At 41.0% G+C, this 18,053-nt stretch overlaps 2 long non-coding RNA genes across 6 annotated transcripts in view; one reads left to right on the top strand and one right to left on the bottom strand.

Annotated features, from left to right (window-relative positions):
* The window catches only part of LOC120605788 (uncharacterized), a 16,408-nt gene extending 4,517 nt beyond the window's left edge, over positions 1–11,891 (top strand). For 2 of the 5 annotated variants that reach the window (XR_005653712.1, XR_005653711.1), the window contains exons 2-6: positions 5,134–5,172; positions 5,552–6,472; positions 8,314–8,566; positions 10,879–10,994; positions 11,519–11,891. This is a non-coding gene — a long non-coding RNA (uncharacterized LOC120605788). Of the gene's footprint in view, positions 1–542; positions 640–5,133; positions 5,173–5,551; positions 6,473–8,313; positions 8,567–10,878; positions 10,995–11,518 lie in introns of those variants that run through there. The other 3 variants (XR_005653710.1, XR_005653708.1, XR_005653709.1) reach the window with 3 other exon arrangements.
* The window catches only part of LOC120605789 (uncharacterized), a 70,025-nt gene extending 51,972 nt beyond the window's left edge, over positions 1–18,053 (bottom strand). Inside the window, exon 1 of the long non-coding RNA XR_005653713.1 lies at positions 17,671–18,053. This is a non-coding gene — a long non-coding RNA (uncharacterized LOC120605789). The remainder of the gene's footprint in view (positions 1–17,670) is intronic.

Below are 18,053 nucleotides of genomic sequence, written 5' to 3' on the forward strand. Positions count from 1 at the left end.
AGAGCTAGATTGGGAACATGTGTTTGGCATTTTGTAGGTGGAAGAAAAAAAGGCAGATTCCTGAGAAGCAACAAGCTGAGCCCAAGTGATAAGAGGAATGATGAGAAAAAGAACAATACTAAAAGGAACTTTTTGAAAATACTTACAAGTACATAAATCATCCTGTAACCATGCTGCCTTGATTAGAAACCCAAAATAGAAAAAAATTATTTTCTTCTGTGCTAATATTTCATCATAACTGGCAGCTCAAAACCCCTGGGAGCCTGGAGTTTGTGGATCTTTGAGTTGGGAGCTGGAAGGACTGATCTCAGAGCATTACCTTACAGCCAGTTCCCAGGGTAAACCACAGCACTGAGTGTGGGCTTCCGGAACCCTCGTGGAGACCTCTGATTCCAGCACAGACTTTCAAGAAGGAGACAGGGCTCCCTCAGGGGGTTGGCTGACAAAAGAAAGAAACAGTTAAAGGATCAAGTCATACCAGGCATGGTGCCAAACCCCAAGAAGCTCTGTGGGTCACTGGCTTAAGACCAGGCTGTCAGAAGTCTGCCAATTGGTCATTTATGCAGCACCCTCTGTGCCTATGACTGTATTTAGTCAACTGAGACCACAGTCCCCGCTCAACACTCTGGTGGTCGCATGGTGAGTAGAAAGAGAAGAGGCTCTATAGATATATAGATGTAGATTTAAATGCTGGCCCTACCACTGCATATTACCTAATCAAACTGTCAAATTCTCGTGTGGAAATTAAGAGGGAAAGAGAGAGAGAAAGCTGGGAGCAGTGGGGAGGAAGAAAGAAAAAAAGAGAGAGAGAAGAAAGAAGGGGGAGACAGAGACAAAGACAGAAACAGAGACAGAACAAATGGAAGCTGGAAATAATAATGGAAGAAGGAATGAAGAAAGGAATAGAAGAAAGGAAGGAAGGGAGGATATATGAGTGAGGAGGAATGGAATAAGATAGAGAGAGAAAGAGGAAGGGAGGAAGGGAGGAAGAAGAAAGGAAATTTGTGAGAACTAAGTGAAATCATTTATTTAAAGCATGGTTCCTTGCACACAACATGACTTTGTTAAATATTTGCACCTTTCCTTAGACTCACGCACTGTCAATATAAGGCTCTGACTTGTTACTCTGCTTAGAGCTCCCAAAATTTGTGCAAATGCATATAAATTAGCCCTAGTCCTTGTCCACAAATAAGCAAGGATTCAATAAACTTAACATTTTCAGATCTTCGCACCTTAGTGAGGGCAGGAAGGAATCTGTTCTTGTTGAGCGTATTATGCTCAAGTGAAAATGCCTTTGATGACCATGTCCTTCACTGCTTTCAAAAGTCTTTAATGTTTTTTAGTTCGAACTATGCAAAATCAGAATTCTTGTGGTCTAGAAGATAGGTTTGGGGTCAGTCAGGCCTAAATGAAAATCTCAGTTTTACCAGTTACCAGTTGAGTGGTTCTGGAAGTGTTATTTAATCTCTGAGGCTCAATTTCCTTAGCCATAAATGAAAATAATAAGTATATCTCATAAAGTTGAAACATGAAATGGCATTACATCCACAAAATTGTGCAACACAGAAGGTCCTCAATAACTTCATTTATTCATTCAACAAATAGGTATCAAGCACCTGCCATGGGCCAGGAGGTACTCTAGGAACTAATGATGAAGTTGTGAACTAAACAAGGTCCCTGCCCTCATGGAGTCTTAATTCTAGTAAAGGAGGCAGGCAACAAACAGCTGGTATAAATGTTAAAGAAAAATAAGATGAGTGATAGGAGTGGAGGTGCTAGAAAAAAAGCACTAGATTCTTTTCCCCTTCGCTCACACAGTCCTTTTTACTTTGTATCCCAAACTCTCTCACCCTCTGTCCATGGGCCTCCAGGAAGGATGAATAAAAGGTTATGGTCTGTTGAACTGAGTCATCTGACATCCTTTAAACAACATTGTGAACACCAATAGAAGAGTACATGGTCATCAACAGGATGGACAGTTGGGGTGTCGCTTTGGAGATCCCTGCAGACTCACAGCTATGCCGTCTCCAGGCTTGTCATGGTTGACACTACTGAGGCAATTCTTGGGGAACAAAACTCCCCCCCACAAAAGGAGGCAGTCCTCAATAATGCCATCTTTGTTGCTGCAGAACATCAGTGACCTTGTTCTGAGCTGGGTCCAAGTTAAAGGGAAAGAAGAGAACGGCCAGCTGTGAAAAGATCAATTTGTTTCCAATCCACTCTTTCTTGCCATCAGAGAGGCTGGCTTCCCACACTGGCTGGGTCTCTCAGGGACAGATGCCAAGTAGGGCATAGACTGAAGAAACACCTCCTGTTCCCATGAAGCGGGAGCATTCAGCCTTCTGTGCAGAGTCTGTGGAGTATGCCATCACCCAGCTATATTGCTTTGGGGAGACACAGGCTGGGCTAGCCAAGGGGGATGCCTCGAGTCTAATTTAAAACTATATTCACATTCTCCTCTTATTCGTATTTGAAAATACCAGTGTTAGCCTGATGTGGGAGAGCCGGTGCTCCCATATGCCATTGCTGGGCGTATAAATTGGTGAGACCTTTTCGAATCCATTTGGCAGTATCTACGGAGATCAAAAGCTTTGTTGCAGTCACTCTACTTCCAGGAATTTATCTTTTTTAGATAAATTCTCAGAAGTGCGCCAAGATGAATGCATAAGGTTGTTTGTTGCAGCATTATTTGACCTGGAATCAACTGATTATTATGCTGTAGATTAAAAAGAAAAAGAAAAAAAAAAGTAAGAGATCCAAAAGAAAAAGGAGAAAAACAATATACAATTTTGTATGTACGGTAAAATGCATGTTATATATAGGTTAATCGTTCCATCAGGGTATGTCTAGTCTACTCCAGTTCCAAGAGCTGATATTACTCAAATGGCAAAAGGACTCATGTGGGCCTACAAGTGTGCAAGATGCTAGGAATGAACGGATACCGTAGATAGGTGGAAGAGCAAAAGGCCTTGTAAGCCTTTTAACTCTACTCTGTAGATCTGTCTTCCTGGGCCAGGATGAAGTAGAATCAATGGCCAGACTGAGTAGTGAGTTGCTTATATGGTTTATGATTTTTCCTGAGCTCCATCTGAGTGGGAAACTAATATCATGCTCCTAGTATTTTCAGTTTTTCAGTCCTTCAGAATGGATGATCCATTTCCTTGATTCAGCAAATAGCACAGAAAACAAATGTGAAGGAACCTAAAGGCTCTCTAAAAGAAAGAACAGCTCATATTTGCAGTCAGACTTTGCTCCCTTCCAAATCTAAATGACCCCAAAATTTTCTGGTAGCAACTGTTACCAAGTGCACAATGAGCACCAAATGTTGAAAATAAGTAATTCTGCCCATCCTGCCACTAATTAGCTATGAAATTTTGATTGAGCTTCCTGCTCCCTGGGTTTCAGCTCTCCCTCTAGTACATGGACTATACGTACTTGAATCAGCTCAGGGATGGCAAATACAGAGCACCTGTTCCACTTCTTTTCCTGCTTTCCTGACAGGCATGGCTAATCAATCACAGCACTCTTTCCTACAGATCCTCCAGATGATTCCTCTAAATCTTTCTTAATGTAGAATTCTAAGCAGTCACTAACAATTAATCAAAATTGAAATAAAAAATAATGCTTCATTGCCTTCTCCAGAAGAGACGGTCTCTGAAGTTTATTTCAGATTTAACATTCTGTTTCTGTAAATCAAGGATTAATTTGAATCCCAGATCATTCATAAAGTCCACCTAGATTGCTGAAACACGAGTTAGTTTTTCCCACTTCTGAGTTGCATGGTCTGGTCCATAGAAGTCAATATGAATTTGGCTTCTGGCAGCTTTGCACTGTTATCTCATTGTTGTTACCTGTACAACCATGCTTCCTCTCTGAGAATACTTAATTTAATTACAGCAACTTTCAGACCGTAGTGCACTGAACCCCCAGACGTACTCGAGGATTTTCCAAGGGCTCCAGTTGGCAAAAAGTTTTAAGGGAATTTTCAGATTCTCCACTTCCATTTGTATTTTTTCTCAAGAATCAGAGCATAATGAGTCTCTTTTTCATAAATGCCTTTCTCCCACCTTACAAAAGGAAGTCATAACTCTCACTCATCCTGAGTTCCCTTAGAGTATACAAATTTCTGGGGGACCCAACAAAGGTACAATTCAAAATTCTGCTGTAACTGTTGAGAAAGTGAATGACTAATGATCTAGTAACATGATTTTCCAAGTCATATGACTTACAACACTTTGGTTACAACAAAACTGAAAAGGAACCTAATTAAAATGTCAATTGAGAAATCTTAAAAATGCTTTTGGATCATTATCCTTATGTGATTTTTGGCACACAATGTGGTAGGAGATCATAAAAAAAGTCTTTCTTTTCTAAGCTATTTGTTTCCGTGAATAGGTTTCTCAGTGCTTACAGCCAAAAAATTCTAGAAAAAAGAACTTATATAATACCATCTCATGCTATTAGTAATGATTGTTCCTCAACAGATATATGATCTAACTGAAATAATGTAACTAATTCAGAGAAGCATTTTCAATAAAACCTATGTTTCATGTCATAAATATTCATCAAAACTTTAATAAATGTATAGTGGATCAAAAAACTGACTGCTTCTAACGATTGTTATGATAATTCAATCTGGAAGAAATTGTGTTGAGCTAGAACCTTATATTTACAGAACATAAAGAAATTTTAATATATCAATTTATATATATATGTATATATGTTTTGTTTCAGAGGAATATGATAACATGATCTATGAAAGATTTGCAAGTATAAAAATGTGCCACATTAGGTAAACTCTTGTGGAAGAAATGGAATGGAAATGCATATTTAAGGAGAAAAGGAACTATGTAGGTTTTCAACTGTTAAAAAGATCTTATTCATATATTTCTTAATGGGTAAATGGTGGCATCTAATCACTATGGAATTTAGATTTTATTAAATCCATTTAAAAGAGTGATAAGACAGTTTTATTTTTAATGACTATGTTTTCAATATACTTGAAATTACATCCTTTGCAACTATTTAAATGTACGATTAAAAACATGTTAACTTAAAAATGTATATAGTTTTCCAAGATGATTTTAGAGAGTAGAAAAGCAAAGTCTTGAATACTACTCTGTTTTTCCACAGCGAATTCTCTTCAATAAGTATAACAGGACAGATTAAAAGGTAAGTGCTCAAGGAAATTCAAAGTAATGATGAAATAATCCATGTAAAAGAAGTAAAAATGGCACATTTTTCTAAGTATAAATGTTATCCGTCAAGTTGGGCTGAGATTGGACTAGATCTGGGCCTCCTTGTCAACTCTAGCCTAGTATTCCTACCCCTAGACCCATTTTACCCGTTATAACTGGATAACCTAACGTGCATTAGAAAATTGAAAGATTTTTAAACCCTGGGTCTTTATTGATACGTTAAAAAAAACTCTAATTTTTAATTACAATATATAATACCAGTGCCTTAGAATCAATGTCTTGCCTGGGGAACACAAGCAAAGCAATAAATACGCGTATCATGTTTTGTTCTTTTCTTCTGTGGTCCATTCCAGATGCTCTCTTTTCCGAGCAGATTGCTGAGCTAGGGCGAAGGCAAGGAGGTGGTCGGAGGAGGGGAAAAACATGCTGTCTACCTACTGCTGCTTCAATTTTAAGTGAGGTTTATTTATCCATTGACTCATTCAGTAAGCTTTACCTAAATACCCACTCTATGCCACGTTCCAGGTTAGGATCTGGGATTTTGAAGGCCAGAAAGACACAGTTTCTGCTCTTGAAGATCTTAAAGTTTACTAAGGAAAGACAAAATTATGAACAAATAATTAAGATACTCTATAATAAGTGCTATATTAGAAATACTATCAAGGTGCTAGAAACCAGAGAAGACAGGGCGATCAATTCTGCAAGAGGTGGTGTTATCTGAGCAGGGTCTTAATTAAGAAGTGAGAATGAAGGGCAGTCCTAGCAGAAGGCACAGCAAACACTTTGACATGGCAGCACATACGATCATGACAGTTGAAGGATGGAAGGTATATTGTGGCTAATGCAGAGGGTAGAATCAGCATTTAGGAAGTTGGGGTAGGAGATAAAGTGCAAAAGCAAGTTATGCATAGGTCATAACAAGCCTCGAAAGCCTCGCTGAGGCATTTGACATTTAAGCTTGTTCCTTTGAGCAAGGGCTTCCCCGTGACTAGATCAAAATTTTAGGATCATAATTTTGGATGGCCATGGGTTAGAAGATATGAAAAATATCTAGCCCAGCACTGGATCCAAACAGATTCTCGAAAAGGAAAGGGAAGGGAAGGGAAGGGAAGAGAAGAGAAAACAAAAACAAAAACAAAAACAAACAAACAAAAACCCTTAGTTGGCTTCTCAGCCCTTTTTTTCCTCAAAAAGAGCAGGACTTCGAATCCATGACATACGATGTATCCAGGAAGTTTTATACTGGGGAAAAGAGAAAATAAACTAAGAATAAGGTAAGAATTATTCATGTCTGATCAATATTTATCAGGTGCCTATTCCCTTACATATGGGTCTACACATTTTTTTTCTCTACAACAAATTTGTCAAGAAGGAACTATGATTCCCTGCTTATTAATGAGGACACTGAGTCATAGATGGGTTAAGGAACTTGCCTTATAGCATATAGCAACAAATCATATAGCAACAAGAATTAGACTATTTACAAATCCAAGCAGTACCATCTCTCTGTAAGTATCATGATCACTATCTCACTGTTAGGGACTGTGAGAATAAACATACACCAAACCAGCAGGGAGAATGCCTCTAGACGCGAATTTGGCCTCCCCTTGGCTCCATCTCAAGTAAGTGGGTTCTAGGTGTATGTGCTCACAGGCCAGGTCTATAGATAAATGAAACATGGGCACTGTGTCATGCTATGCCCGGGCTCACTGTGAAGGCCTTTTGCCACTCTTGCCTCTCTTCCTGAGCTGGAACTCCCAGGTCAAAATGGTGGTCACTGTCATTCTTCCCTTAATTTCATTTCGGCAAGTGACCTCTCCATCCATGGGGCCCCCCATCCAGAAGGCTGCTTCTTTCTACCTCAATGCCCACATCTAATCAATTGCCAAACCCTGGCAAACTTGTCTTTAATGTCATTAAAATCTTTTTACTTCCCTCCATTCCCACAGCTCCCACCTTAGTACAAACTAATGTCACCTCTTGCTTAAATGACCATGACAACCTCTCACTGGTCTGACTCCAATTTGCCTTCTTCTTAACTCAGCCTCACACCGCAGCCAGGATGATATTTCTAAAGCATTAATCTATCCTGGTTTCTGCTCTGCCGACACCCTGGAATGGCCTCTCTTCACCTACCTATAGGAGTAAAATTCAGAATTTTTCACATGGCTCTCAAGGTCCAGAACGAGAATCTACCACCCTTGCCTGTCTCATCAGCCCAACCCCTATCACTCCCTCTGTCCCCGCACTGTCCCTCCACTAACATTCCTAAAATTCAACATGCTGTTTCTCCCCTCCACACTCTGGTAAGGACAGACCCTTCTGCCTCTCTCCTCCATAACTCCAAATCGGATTCAAAATTCTGTTCAGGTTTAACCCTCTCCAACAAGCCTTTTCTTCACTCCCGCCCACCTAGGTCCTTTACTCACTCTGTGATGGCACTTATCACACTGGATTACAGTTGTCACTTTACTTGTCTGTCTTCTCTTCTGCGCTATACGCTTCTTATGGGCAAGTTCCCTGGTACATCTAAATTCCTCACTGTTCAGAACAGTGCTATATACGGAGCAAGTAATCAGTAATTACATATTAAATAAATGAATGAATATCCTGATTATCATCTTCACCCCATAATGGACTCAGTATGTTCTCATAATAAATGCTATATATCTGCAAACGGCATGATTGCAAAAGTTAAATAAACTTAAACATTGTCATTAACTCATTAGGGCCACCCCCCAGGCTCCCTCTTTCAGGGATGGTAAATATGGCTTCACCATCTCCATGGGACCACATCCCCCCACAGAGGAACCAGCTCATCCAGCTGATGGGAAACGGGCTAACAAACTCCCTCTGCAGTGGTAAAGGTCCGAACCGGCCTTCTCACTGGGGATGAGAACATGATGGATTTGTCACACAGCTTTTCCAAAAACAGAAAGGAGTCTGCTCCAAAGTCTGCAAAAGAAGAGTTCCTGTAACGTTTCCTTTTGGGGGAAATTTTCCAATTCAGTGGGCCCCAGGCTACTGAATGGGAACCATTTTCCCACTCTTCTCCCTAACACACACCCTCTCTCTCTCTCTCTCTCTTTGTCTCCCTCTCTCTCTCTCTCAAAAGCAGATGTTTGAAGACTTTCTGAAATCAAGGGTTGACTCAAAGGAAAGTTGTATTTCGTAAGCCATTTCAAGGGAAAGAGACAATAGGCTTGACAAAGGGCAGAACACAGGGTGGTCCAGATGCCCAGCCTCTTCCCACATCGTGACACATAGCTGTTTGGGAGAAGTTTTGCAAATATGATCCTAAAATACACCCCAACGTCAAGGAACATTCTTTCTATCATGACGAAGCACAGAACAATACATGTCCTATGGTAAGTGCTTGTAGCAGAAGCCCGAGATATTTAACACTGTGACTGCTCAGTTACATTACAGTCGAGCTTTCCTAATATTTTATTTTTTATGTGTAAAACGAGCTTTGGGTGAATATTGTATTCCTTGGGTAGGGAAGAGAAGAATTCCAAGGATTCATTAAAATTTATTTTGTTTCTTCTGTTTTCAGGGAATGGTTATGTCATGCTCGCGGAGCACACAGAGTTAGATGAAGACGTATTTTTAAGCCCTCCGGAAGCTTAATATCTAGGAACCTTCATTTACTCATTTTTAATACGGAACTAGTTATATCTGCCCCCAGTCAATCTGAAAAGAATCTACGAAATAGGATTTGTAAAATAGTTATCCCCGTGCATGGCACGTATGTAGGCTCATAATAAATGTCGCTCACCTTATTTTATAATCTCATGAGAGAGGCGCATATGGAAGCAACTATTTAAAATCCAAGGCAAAGAGTGTAATCAAGGACTAGAGATACAAGCAAAATATAGAGAGGCATTCTGAGCTAAATATTGAGAAATGAACAAGTGATATTTGGATTGAACGTTAGAAGATGAAATGGCGTTTTATATAAGATGAGAAAGGTATTTTCCCAGAAGTCTGTGTAACTGAAGTGTATCGCTTGAGTGTGGAAAGAAACACTTCCTGGCTCAGTTAGTTACTGTTGTGTCATTTGTTAACATTATCAAATCTTTTCCATGTGGCTCTGCTTCCTATTCAAAAATAGATTAAAACGAGAAACGGAGATTCTAATTCCCAGCGCATTCTCGTAATTTGTCTCTTCCACGAATACTAATGGCTAGAGGGTGTTAAGTCTCTGTATAGTGACTACTCGGTGACTCATTCTTCTTCTCTGAAGAACGGAAACTGCCATGAGTTTCTCAGGGATGGAGAGAGGAAGGACATAATTTTATCAAAGAGATTCTGGGGAAAAGAGAATGATACTCAAGTAGATAGAGAACCAGTGCCCTCTCAGGCACACAGTTTTGCTACAACAGACAAGAACGTATAGCAGAGATTGTATGTGAACTACAGCTGCACATATGACTAGAGGAAGTCCCTAACCCAGTGATATGCACACAGGGGTGTTGATGGCACCCAAATCACTGCGGACAAGCTGCAAGTTCTCACCAAGGCCGTCCATGGGAAGGGCTATTGTGTGCTGTGAAACTCTCTATTCTCAAGTGGGCATTGTCATTTTGGGAATATCAGAAAAGCTGAATAAATGCATGTTCCTCAGTTGAGTACACAGTACCCATCATGATCTAGTCCAGCCATATTTCCCTCTCACTGATCCTTTCCCCACCCCTCCTGAACTGCTCCTGTATGCTCTTCAATGCCTCCTTGCCTTTGACATGCTGTGTCTTCCACTGGAACATCCTTCCCCAACTGCTTTACTTTGAGGATGTTTCAAAACTCAGTGTAGAGATAAATCAACTAATCCTCCCTCTAGCCTAGGTTAGATGGCTCTCAAATAACATGTACCTACCTCAGTCATGGGACTCATGCCGTTAGATTATAACAGCCCTGTTCCTCCTCTCTTTTTCACATTTGACTATAAGCTCTTCAAGAGCAGGCACTAGCTATGTAGGTCCCCTCTGCCTAGCCTTGTAAATAGTCTGCGCAAATAAATGTCATGGAACAAATGAATCAAGGAATTATTTAAAATATGGGCAGATTCACATGGAACAGAGGCAAGAGGGCCCAACAGACTCTTATTCTCAAAGAGTTCTATTTTTGCCCTACAGATTGGTTGACCTAGTCTAGTCCCCAGGAGACTATTGTTCACTATCTTGTCCCTAGCCCATCGTTGTCACCAGGAGGGAGATCTGTATGCAGAAAGAATTAGTTATCCATTGAAAGGTGAGATCGGACCAACAGAGCCAGATCTGTTACATACCAAATTTCACCCCCCATTCCTGACCAGCTCTTTCAAATTCAAGAACAAGCCCCAGAGATCCCCACTGTGGCAGAGACTTCTAGCTATTCATAAAATTCGTTTCCTCGCCTTCCTAAGACACATAGATAAACTATATTTCCAGATTTCCTTTCAATTAAATGTGGTCACGTTCTAGCCAATGAAATGTCACTCCTGTGTCTGGTCCATAATCCCACCCATGCACTTCTCCTCGGTCCTTCGCACTTCTGCTGATTTACTGGTAAACCAAGCTTCCAGGGAAGCCAAGATGATAGAGCCATCAGGTGGAAAGATTCTTCTATCACACCCCTTGAGAAAGATATTAATTTCCATTTTGTTAAGCCACTGAAAATGTCTATGTCTTTTCTATTATAGCAGCTATTGTTACCCTAATAACTATATCCTCTACTTGCACGTGTGTCACCCTTGATCTCATGCCACTATTCATCAGTTGGCCAGCTTGAGATAGAAGTCAGTAGCAGCATGGCCAGGTGAGAAACGCATGCTTGGTTGGGAAATGGGCAGCACTAGGAACTAATTTCACCTGTTCTTCTCATTTGGTAACGAGCAATGCCAACAGAGAAGTCCTAGATCCTCCCATCCTTCCTCAGTGTCGGGGAGGTCTTAGATTAGTCACGCTTTCTGTTGTGAGCTCTCTCCTCACTAGCGAGAGGCATCCAGCTTAGTGGATAAGACTCAGACCTCAAAGAAAGTGAGACCTGGGTTGGAATTTGGCTTTGCCACTTAGTAGCTCTGGCCCTGGTGTGAGCCAGCTTTGCTCACTCTTTATTATATCAGTTAAACACATGCACACTATTTAGAATATTAGAACTGCTCAATAATTAGTACCCATTCTTACTCTTTCATCTGAAATACAAATACCTTCAAGATTTCTATCATTTATATATTTCTTTTTCAAAAGTACATGATCAGCACAAAAAATACACAACAGAAATTTTTGCCCTCGGAAAAAATTTGGCTTTTTTCTATTTCTCTGCTTTCCTCCTTTTGATAGATAGAACTGAGAACAAAGCCCTCTCCCTGTCTGTCATTGGGATCCATTTGGGTTGTGAAAGGTGAAAGGTCAGCCCAGAGAGCACCAGGCAACAGAGGGTCCCTCGGAGCCAGAGCTGCTGTCTATGTAATCGGATCTGACCACAGAGAATGTGACTAAGCGAAACCCCATCTGCTGCGAGGTTTCCCTGTATTCCCAGGAGGGACCGGAGCAGGATATGAGGCGGCGGCGGCGAGGTGAGGGTCTACACGGAAATGGTGAGCCCCCTCATGTGTAATGTGTCTCACCGCAGGCCTGCGTGGGTCTCCCCCAGCATGACATCATCCCAGAGCTCACCCGGGCTCAGGTCCACACACACTGCTCCCTCCACGCTTCAGGGATCTTGGGCTGTGCATGTGTGTGAGCATGCATGAGCATGGTGTGTTTGTGTGTCTGTGTGTGCGTGTGTGCGTGCGTGTGCGCATGCACATGCGTGCGTGCTGCTGGAGGATATAAACCATGGTTTCTCAGTATCGGCACTATCTGTGCTGGATGAATCTTTGTTATAGGGGGCTGTCCTGTGTGTTGTAGGAAATCCCACAGCATCCCTGGCCTCTGAACCCACTAGTTGCCAGCACCACTCCCTCTCCAAAAATGTCTCCAGTCATTTCCAAATGCTCCTGGGTGGCAAAAACTCCCCCAGTTGAGAACCACTGGCATAAACTGGAGAGTGAAACAAATCAGACCCCTTCGTATTAAAGGCAAGGGGAAAAAATTCAGGTCAAAAATAAAACACAGTAAGTATTCCAACACCATATCTAGTTTTAGAAATGAACTAAAAGCTGGGGAGGTAGATTCATTTGATAGTTCAGATGAAATTTGTTTAATAAAGAGGAAAGTTTAAAACTAATAATAATTGCCAACTATTTAGCACTTTCTATGTCCTAAGCATGCACGATACTAAGCACTTTATCTCACTGATTCCTAACACCAGACTTGAATGTAGGTGTTCTGATCCCCATTTCACAGATGAGAACACTGAGGCTCAGGGAGGGGAACAGTCTTGCCCAGGAGCATACAGCTTGTATGTAACTAAGTTGGGATTTGAACTTGGGTCTGCAGGAGTTAAAGTCCAAACTCAGAGCTATTGGGTTATCTTAGTTCATTATTTGGAGTCTGCATGCAACACATAAAAATTTCAAAGTCTGTGATTTAAACCAATGAGTATTTAATGAGAATTACGTTCAGCATCAGCGCAGACAGAAGGTGGGTGGATGTGAGTGGAAAAATCAGACTTTCCATGTCTTTACTTAAATAAGACTAATCCACATTTTTAAATCAACATGAGATAGTACACAATTAACCCCTAAATTGGTGGTATGTGTTAAAGGCAGATAAAGTAAAAAGTATGCTGAAGAGCAAGGATATGTTTAAATGACTGCATTTTTAATCATCCATTCCTGAATGGGGCAGCCCATATCCCATAAGGCTTCTTGGTGAGGAGTTGGAGTTGAATGCATGTACTTGTCATTGGATGATTCTGGGTTCTAATCGCAGCTCTGACACTTACCGACTATGTGGCTTTGGGCAAAGCACTTTACAGTTGGGAGCCTCAGCTAACTCCTCAGCAAAATAGATATCGAAACACTCTCCAGGTATTGGGAACCAGTGTAGAGTGTCTCATAGCTAGTTGACTTTTCTCATACTCATACTCATACTCATTACTGTTTGTAATTATATGCTTATTTGTGTATCTATGTGTTTAATGAATGTCTCATCCATGAGTCTGAAAGTTCTATGAGAGTGGGGACTGTGCCTATTTTATTCGTTGCCTCTCCTGCACCTGACATAGTAGGCACATAGTAGAAACTCACTAAAATACGTTGAGAGACTGTAAAATGGTAATGAGCTCTTTCTCTCTGCATTTTTCTAAGGTAATGAATTTCTTGACACTGAAAGTATTCAAACAATGGAAAAAACAGATTCTCTATCCCTCTGCATCTCTATCATACAGATCCCTCTTATAGTGACTTTCACTACGGCACATATCACATTGTTTTGTAATTACCTGTTTCTGTGCCTATCTCCCCCATAGGGCTATAAACTCCTTCAGTGCTGATGAATCACTTTATAATCCCTGTGACTTGATCCCATCACCTGAACCCAAGGTATGATATATGTCCAAGTCCAATAAATATTTGTAAAGTAAAGACATTGCTGCCTTAGAGGGCATTTGTTGACCAAATTCGAACTCAGAAAAAATTATCTCTCTAATATCTTCCAACTCATCAGTTCTAGGAGTTAGTAACTCTAACAGCTGCCAGTTCTGCTCACACGACAGCCACCAATCAGAGCGAAAGATTGAGGTTGTTATTTTTATTGTTCTAGACAATAATAATTCTGTACTAAATTAAATTGGCCACTTTTAGAAGGAAAAATTGTCAGCCCGATTTTTCATATCTACACTTGCACTTCAAAGATGATTAGATTCAATCATTCACCAAGCCAATAACTATAGAGTACATATTATGTGCCAGCCACATAGTAAATGCTGGCTACTTACTATTGGGTCAAGGTACTACTTAAATCCTGCTGGGTCATTCAACACCTAGGGAATGACTGAGACATTAGGGAACCTTCTCAGTTACCCAGAGGAAACCTGATATTCCTCTTGGATTGTTTGAGTTAGCATAAAAGGCTCAGAAGTCTCAGAGAAAGCTCAGAGACAAACTCTTCAGCCTCTGGTCTCAGCAGCTTTGGAGAAGGGACCATCTGTACACAAAGAAAATAGTTAATTAAGCCATAGGTACCTCCTAGCCAGAGGATGGCCTCCAAAGCAGAATGCTGAGGCATTGAAGAGTTGGCATACTTGTAGGTCTCCTCTCTCCAACCATCATGCAACTTCCCTGAAAACAGGAAAATCTATTTCTTCATTTGCGATTATTCTCCATGGGAAGGAAGAAGGAAACTAGCATTTTCTGTGGCTAGCCATAAGCTGGTAGCTTTATGTTTATTGCCCCGTAGTGCGTATAATAGTCTACCATATTAGAGGATAAGAAACATTCATTTCTTTCTTTTTATTTCTGTGAACCATGCTATTCTGTTCTAAGTCCTCATCCAAGTAACTGGTAATTGATAAAATTTTTTAAAATAAAAATAGAATAAAAGTAGCTGTATAATTAGTAAAATTGAATCTAAACTGTGTTGGGGAGTTATTCCCTTTGCCTACTGGTTTTTTTAGGAGTCCAAGAGTCTTACATGACCCGAAACATCTGGAAACCAGTTACGAGCCACATTCTTCTCTGTCCGTGGCAGATATCCTCATTGTTCAACCCTGCATCCCTAGAAGTGAGTGGCTCTGCTCCTTCAATACCCAACTATGGTGTCTTAACAAGGCCCAGAGCCTGCTCAGGTGCGGCCATAACCAGGTGAGGTCTCCTCACCTCCTGGAGCGCTGCCCTGGAAGAGGCTGTTCTTCCTCACTTCTCACTAAACAACTCTTACAAATTCTCCCCCGTCTCCAACACTCCCATTGTATGTCTATTAAGTTAGTTCTGCCCAGGATCGAGAGTGTTACAGTGTGATTTTTTGGTCTAAGTCGCGATCTTATATATTAGGCAGTTGTCATCATTCCCATGTCCCTACATACTTACTAAATAAGCATTATTCAAATGCAGCACTATTGACATTTGGGCCAAATAATTCTTTGTTATGGGAGACTATCCTATGCACCATGGATTTTTAGCAGCTCTGCTCACTTAATGCCAGAAGCATCCCTCAAATTGTGATGACCAAAATGGAGAAATATTGCCAAATATTCCCTGGAGGGTAAAATCACCCCTGGTCGAGAACCATTGCCCTAGAGGAAAGGGACTGTGTCTGTCATATTTGCAGCTGTGCTCCCAATATCCGCTAGTACAGAGTCTGTGTATCCCATCCATACGCATGGAATGAAGAAATGAAGAAACGGTTGAGTGAGTTTGTCAATGAAAATATTACTATGCCCTTTTCCTTTCTTCTCTCCTGTTTTTTCAGCAAGGAAAGTGAAGCAGTAAAATACACTCTTTAGAGAAACAAGGTGAACAGGATCCTGCACAAGATGAAAAGAGATCTGGATTCTAATTCCACATCCGATGCCTCAGTTTGAGGTTAATAAGAGTGTCTATCCATAGATTAATTATGAAGATCAAATGAAGTTAATATGTGTAATACGCTAAAAAAGGGTTTCAATACACTGAAAATGCTCAATAAAAATTAGCAATCACAATTTATAGCAGATCCCCAGTGGCAGAAGTAAAATTCCTCTCCCATATGAAGGGCCCTTAGAAAGCAGCCAGCCACTCACATACTTGCCTAGGTGTGGACTCACAAACACCACGCCTTTTATCTGTGCTCCCTGCTCATCTCCCAACCCCTCCAATGTCCTGAATTTGTACTATGACAGTCACCAGCTTGTGACATCTTGATTGGGCATCTTCCTGCTCTACCTAGATTCTACAAATAGCTTTGATATCAATAGAATACTCACAGATGGGAAACAGGAATCCATTGTCCACCCATTGTTCCCAGAACTGCAGGACTGGCCTACCTCACAAAGAACCTCCTCCACACCAACCTGGCTGGTCTTTCCACTGCAAGATGGCCAAGCCACTTTATATTTAGCCAAGGTCTGATCTGGAGTTTATCTTTGTAACAGCTTTGGTGACAGAAGTTGGAATTTACTAACTTAAACGAATATATAAGTGCCATTTACATAGGTCAAATGTAGTTGAAAACCAGCAATTTCATATAAATCACCTATTAGATTAACTGTGCAAACAAAATTGCAACTTGCTAAAGAGCTAAAGTACTTCCACTTCCTTTAAAAGTAACCATTTCCAACTAATTTCTGCTCATTAAACCAGGCTCCCAGAGGAGCTCTCATTGGCAATACTACACTAGCTTACAGGAGTTACTAGCAGAATATACTTCAAAGTGAGCAGCCCTCAGCTCATCTTCTACAATGCAGCTGTCTCACTGATTCATCCTGGCCCCCACCCCCTCCTGTCCATGGGGATTATCAAGGCTTCACTATAATTTCCTTATAAAGTATTTTCACTGTGGGGAAATCTTCTATCATCTGCCTTAAACCATGAGTCATGTATCTATACTCACTCCCTATATACCATTCATCTGCAAGTCGAGTCCAATCCTGGCCTGGGCAGGTGCTCCAAAGAATTTAGAAAGTTTTTGAACTTCCCCTACAGAGACCATTCTCTGAGACAGTGTCTGAAAGACTTGCTTGGTGTCTCACTGTGGGGCTTCTTCCATCTCCAAATACCACAGCTTTATCTGATGAGATCACAGAACAAAAAAGGAAACCAAAGAAAAGCCGAAAAGGGAGATGGAACTTGTGGATCTTGCACAGAAGCAGTGAGGAGTGGGGACCTTGGCATGTGTCCACTTGCTCTTCTTGGTTACCTTTTTGTCTTTTCTGTCTATGCAGAAAAGTGCAATCTGTGTGGAAAAGTTTTGAAGCAATCAACTCTGTTTTTCGTGGCTCTCACAGTGATCTAGAGAAGTTACTTCCTCCATGAGCGACACTGTTCCAAGAATAAGCAGATCAGGATTTCATCCCCAGCTGACCATTTTCAGTGGGTGGGCAAAGCGAGCCACGGCTCTGAGCCTCCTTTTCTTATCTCTCGTTTGAGTGCAATGATCAATTAGCTTTTTTCACTTGACAAAATATGCTGTGGATGAATTCTCAGAGTTATAGATGAGCAGCTACCCAGATAAGCCTGACACTTATTAGGGTCAGGCTGACTCTGGAATGATAAGGATGAAATGTTTAAGTCCAGTTTTACTCCTCATTCTGGGCTATATCACTCAACACTGCAAAGCTCCCACATCAAGAGGCCACTTCAAAAGTGTCAGACTAATGGTAGAGGTGCAGCTCCCTTCAATTTCTCTTTCTTTCTCTGTCTTCCAGCCAATACCTAAAAAGTCATGTTAAACAAACTACAACAAGAAGGCATCTGGAAATCTAATGAGATAAAATTACCATTTTTAAGGTCCTATTATACACAAGACAGACAGACAACATCTCATTTTTAACTTGTATTAGTTTCCCGTGGCTCCTGTAACACGTTACCACAAATTCAGTGGCTTCAAACAGCAGAAATTTATTCTCTTACCTTTCAGGAGGGCAGAGTCTGTGATGAGTTTTTTTGGGGGCTAAAATCAAGTTGTCCATAGGGCTGGTTCCTTCTGAAGACTTGAGGGAAGAATCTGTTCTTTGCCTCTTTCGGCTTCTAGTAACTGCCAGCATTCCTTGGCTTGTGGCCACTTTACTTCAATCTCTGTTCCCTGGTCACAGCTCTTTCTCCTCTCCTATAGTCACGTCTCCCTCTGCCTCCTTCTTATAAGGTCACTTGTGGTTGTATCCAGGATAATCTCCTCACATCACAAATCTTAACTTAATCACGTCTGAAAAATCTCTTTTGCCATATAAGGTATTCACAGGTTCTGGGAAATTAGGCTGTGGCTAGCTCGCGGGGTGAGGGGGTGTGGCGGAGGG

The sequence above is a fragment of the Pteropus medius genome, unplaced genomic scaffold (assembly GCF_902729225.1).
Source record: "Pteropus medius unplaced genomic scaffold, Ma_sr-lr_union100, whole genome shotgun sequence".
Lineage (NCBI taxonomy): Eukaryota > Metazoa > Chordata > Mammalia > Chiroptera > Pteropodidae > Pteropus > Pteropus medius.